We start from the raw sequence: 6,000 nt of genomic DNA, 5'->3' as shown, positions 1-6,000 counted from the left end.
TTTTAGGAGATTCTTTCTTTATTGCTTATATATATTTTTTTTTCTCTAGTCATATACTTTTATCAGTCTTTTTGATTTTCCATTTTTGGTTGTATACTGCATAAATCTTACCTTGAGGCCCATTTGAGCAGCTGAACCTTCTCCTTCATCTTCCCTTTCTTTCCTGTCTCTCTCTCTTTCTTTTTTTATTTTTTTTTCTTTTTTCTCTCATTTGGGTGGGGAATCCTGATTGCTTAGAAGCATTCCAGGGTACACCTTGACTACACCACGGTCGATACATCCAGCTACATCCATTCAGCCAACTCTCACCAAAATGACTAGGAGGAGGAATGCCTAACAGAAGAAAATACAGAGGATGGGCCTTCTGAAACAGAGCTAAGGGGTATCAACATAGACAATATGTCAGAAAGAGAATTCAGGCTAGCAATTATCCAAGCAATAGCTAGGTTGAATAAAGCCATGGATGACCAAATGGAATTGATTAGGGCCGAGCTGAAAGTGATGAGAGATGATGTTCACAATGTTAGGGCAGAGCTTAAAGCTACCAGGGAGGAGGTAGACAATGCTCTCAATGAGTTCCAATTTAATATAAATTCTCTCAAAGCTAGGGTAACTGAGACAGAAGATAGAATTAGTGATCTGGAGGACAAACAGATAGAGAGAAAGGATCAGGAGGAAGCCTGGAACAAACAGCTTAGAAACCATGAAAACAGAATCAGGGAAATAAATGATGCCATGAAACGTTCCAACGTCAGAATTATTGGAATCCTTGAAGGGGAGGAGAAAGAAAGAAGACTAGAAAATATAGTGGAACAAGTTCTTCATGAAAATTTTCCCAATCTCGCGAATGGACCCAGCGTTCATGTATTAGAGGCCGAACGGTCTCCACCCAAGATTTTGGATTCTAGAAAAACATCAAGGCACCTGATAGTCAAATTGAGAAATCATAATTGTAAATATAATCTCTTGAAAGCTGCTAGGACAAAGGGACTCCTTACTTACAGAGGAAAGCCCATCAGAATAATGTCAGACCTGTCCACAGAGACCTGGCAAGCCAGAAGGGCTGGCAAGATATTTTCCGGGCACTGAATGAGAAGGACATGCATTCAAGAATACTTTATCCAGCAAGACTGACATTCAAAATGGATGGAGAGATAAAAAGTTTCCAAGACCGGCAAGGCTTAAAAGACTGTGCAACCACCAAGCCAACACTGCAGTAAATATTAAGGGGGGTTCTGTAAAAGAGGAAAAATCCTAAAAATAGCAATGAACAAAAATATAGAGATAATCAACAGAAAGAAAGACTTCAAAGGTAACACGATGTCAATAAAAAGGTATTTATCAATAATCACTCTCAATGTGAAAGGCCTAAATACTCCCATAAAACAGCAGAGGGTTGGAGATTGGATAAAATGACAGAACCCATCCATATGTTGTCTACAAGAGACCCATTTTGAATCTAAAGATACACCCAGACTGAAAGTGAAGGGATGGAGAAGCATCTTTCATGCCAATAAGCCTCAAAAGAAGGCCGGGGTAGTGATTCTCATATCAGACAAATTAGGTTTTAAATTAAGACTGTAGTCAGAGATACAGAAGGACACTATATCATTCTTAAAGGGACTATTCACCAAGATGATCTAACAATTATAAATATCTATGCCCCCAAACAAATAGCATGGATGAAATGGGGAGTTAGAAAGAAGAAGGGAGTTGGGGGAAATTGGAAGGGGAGGTAAACCATGAGAGACTATGGACTCTAAAAAACAATATGAGAGGTTTGAATTGGTGGGTGGGTGGGAGTTGGGGTACCAGGTGGTGGGTATTATAGAGGGCAGAGTTTGCATGCAGCACTGGCTGTGGTGAAAAAATAATGAATACTGTTATGCCAAAAATAAATTAAAAATGAATTTTTTAATAAATAAATAAATAAATACCTATGCCCCCAATATGGGAGCAGCCAATTACTAAGAAAAATGTTAATCAAGATAAAGAGTCAGATTGATATGAATACACTAATAGTAGGAGACCTTAACACGCCTCTCTCAGGAATAGAGAGATCATCGAAGAAAACCAATAAAGAAAAAAGAGCATTGAATGACACATTGGACCAGATAGACCTCATAGATATATACAGAACATTCTACCCTAAAACAACAGAATACTTATTCTTCTCAAGTGCACACGGAACCTTCTCCAGAATAGACCACATACTGGGTCACAAATCAGGACTCAACTGATACCAAAAGACTGAGATTATTCCCTGCATATTCTCAGATCACAATGCTTTGAAACTGGAGCTCAATCACAAGGAAAAGTTCAGAAGGAACTCAAACACCTGGAAGCTAAAGACCACCTTGCTTAAGAATGCTTGGATCAACCAGGAGATCAAAGAAGAACTGAAACAATTCATGGAAACCAATGAGAATGAAGACACTTCGGTCCAAAACCTATGGGATACAGCAAAGGCGGTCCTAAGCGGGAAATACATAGCCATCCAAGCCTCCCTCAAAAAAAATTGAAAAATCCAGAATATACCAGCTGTCTCTACACCTTAAAGAACTGGAGAATCAACAACAAATCAAACCAACTCCACACATAAGAAGGGAAATAATCAAGATTAGAGCTGAGATCAATGAGGTAGAAACTAGAGATACAGTAGAATGTATCAACGAAATTAGAAGCTGGTTTTTTGAAAGAATCAATAAGATCGATAAACCATTGGCCACACTAATCCAAAGGAAAAGAGAGAAAGCTCAAATTCATAAAATTATGAATGAAAAGGGAGAGATCACAACTAACACCAAGGAAGTAGAAACAATCATCAGAAGTTATCAACAGTTATATGCCAATAGCTAAGAAACCTAGATGATATGGATGCATTCCTGGTTAACTATAAACTCCCAAAATTGAACCAGGAAGAAAACGACAACCTGAATAGACCGATATCTAATAACGAGATTGAAGCAGTGATCAAAAACCTCCCAAAAAACAAGAGCCCAGTACCTGACAGATTCCCTGGGGAATTCTACCAAACTTTCAAAGAAGAAATAATATCTGTTCTCCTAAAGCTGTTTCAAAAAATTGAAGCAGAAGGAAAACTTCCAGACTCTTCCTATGAAGCCAGCATTACCTTGATCCCCAAACCAGGCAAAGACCCTACCAAAAAGGAGAATTTCAGACCAATATCACTGATGAATACAGACGCTAAGATTCTCAACAAGATCCTAGCCAACAGGATCCAAGAGTACATTAAAAAGATTATCCACCATGATCAGGTGGGATTCATCCCTGGGCTACAAGGATGTTCAACATTCGCAAATCAATCAATGTGATACAGCAAATTAATATGAGAAAAAAGAACCACACGGTCCTCTTAATCAATGCAGAAAAAGCATTTGACAAAATCCAGCATCCGTTCCTGATTAAAACGCTTCAAAGTATAGGGATAGAGGGAACATTCCTGAACCTCATCAAATCTGTCTATGAAAGACCCACAGCAAATATCATCCTCAATGGGAAAAAGCTTGCAGCCTTCCCGTTGAGATCAGGAACACGACAAGGATGCCCACTTTCACCACTCTTGTTCAACATAGTATTATAATTCCTAGCAACAGCAATCAGACAACAAAGAGAAATAAAGGGTATCCAAATTGGCAATGAAGAAGTCAAACTCTCTCTCTTTGCAGATAACATGATTCTTTAGATGGAAAACCCAAAAGACTCCACCCCCAAACTACTAGAACTCATACAGCAATTCAGCAATGTGGCAGGATACAAAGTCAATGTGCAGAAATCAGTGGCTTTCTTATACACTAACAATGAAAATACAGAAAGGGAAATTAGAGAATCGATTCCATTTACTATAGCACCAAGAACATAAGATACCTGGGAATAAACCTAACCAAAGGTGTAAGGGATCTCTACTTGAGGAACTACAGAACACTCATGAAAGAAATTGAAAAAGACACAAAAAGAAGGAAGACCATTCCATGCTCTTGGATCAGAAGAATAAACATTGTTAAAATGTCTATACTGTCTAGAGCAATGTATACTTTTAATGCCATTCCGATCAAAATTCTACCAGTATTCTTCAAAGAGCTGGAGCAAATAATCCTAAAATTTGTATGGAATCAGAAGAGACCCCGAATCGCTAAGGAAATGTTGAAAAACAAAAATAAAACTGGGGGCATCACGTTACCTGATTTCAGTCTTTACTACAAAGCCATAATCACCAAGACAGCATGGTGCTGGCATAAAAACAGACACATAGACCAGTGGAACAGAGTAGAGAGTCCATATATGGACCCTCAACTCTATCGTCTAATAATTTTCGACAAAACAGGAAAAAATATACAGTGGAAAAAAGACAGTCTCTTCAATAAATGGTGCCGGTAAAACTGGACAGCTATATGTAGAAGAATGAAACTTGACCATTCCCTTACACCGTACACAAAGATAAACTCAAAATGGATAAAAACCTCAACGTGAGACAGGAATCCATCAGAATCCTAGAGGAGAACATACGCAGTAATCTCTTCAATATCAGCCACAGCAACTTCTTTCAAGATATGCCTCCAAAGGCAAAGGAAACAAAAGCAAAAATAAACTTTTGGGACTTCATCAAAATCAAAAGCTTCTGCACAGCAAGGGAAACAGTCAAAAAAACAAAGAGGCAACCCACGGAATGGGAGAAGATATTTGCAAATGACAGTACAGACAAAAGGTTGATATCCAGGATCTATAATGAACTCCTCAAACTCAACACACATGAAACAGGCAAACATATCAAAAAATGGGCAGAAGATATGAACAGACACTTCTCCAATCAAGACATACAAATGGCTATTAGACACATGAAAAAATGTTCATCATTATTAGCCCTCAGGGAGATTCATATTAAAACCATATTGAGATATCACCTTACACCAGTTAGAATGGCCAAAATTAACAAAAACAGGAAACAACATGCGTTGGAGAGGATGTGGAGAAAGGGGAACCCTCTTACACTGTTGGTGGGAATGCAAGTTGGTGCAGCCTCTTTGGAGAACAGTGTGGAGATTCCTCAAGAAATTAAAAATAGAACTGACATATGACCCTGCCATTGCACTCCTGGGTGTTTACCCCAAAGATACAGATGTAGTGAAAAGAAGGTCCATCTGTACCCCAATGTTTATAGCAGCAATGGCCATGGTCGCCAAACTATGGAAAGAACCAAGATGCCCTTCTACGGATGAATGGATAAGTAAGATGTGGTCCATATACACAATGGAGTATTATGACTCTATCCGAAAGGATGAATACCCAACTTTTGTAGCAACATGGACGGGACTGGAAGAGATTATGCTGAGTGAAATAAGCCAAGCAGAGAGAGTCAATTATCATATGGTTTCACTTATTTGTGGAGCATAACAAATAGCATGGAGGACAAGGGGTGTTAGAGAGGAGAAGGGAGTTGGGGTAACTTGGAAGGGGAGGTGAATCATGAGAGACTATGGACTCTGAAAAACAATCTGATGGGTTTGAAGTGGTGGGGGTTTGGGAGGATGGGGCACCAGGAGGTGGGTATTATACAGGGCACGGATTGCATGGAGCACTGGGTGTGGTGAAAAAATAATGAATACTGTTTTTCTGAAAATAAATAAATTTAATTTTAAAAAAGGGGGAATTAGGAATTGGTTTACCTATAGCGGTGGCATTGATTGGGGAAAGAGAATTTTAACTCTATATGAATATTAGAAAATAAAAATAAAAAAGGAATAACTAGACAGAACTATACTAAAATTTAAAAAAAAAATTTAAGAAATAGAAATGCAAAAGAAAAACACAGGTGTATGTATCAAAAAGTTCATGTTAGAAAGTTATTGTGGAATTTGATGTACTGGACATCTCACTGTGATGGTAAATAGGTTAAAAAATTATCTATATAAAAAAATGAGCCAGAATAGTGGGAACGAATTAAAAATAAAAGTTGTCCTATTAAGTAGTGGCGGTTGTTCT

This window comes from Mustela lutreola, chromosome 5, assembly GCF_030435805.1.
Source record: "Mustela lutreola isolate mMusLut2 chromosome 5, mMusLut2.pri, whole genome shotgun sequence".
In the NCBI taxonomy this organism is placed as follows: Eukaryota; Metazoa; Chordata; class Mammalia; order Carnivora; family Mustelidae; genus Mustela; species Mustela lutreola.
This window is presented reverse-complemented; position numbering follows the sequence as displayed.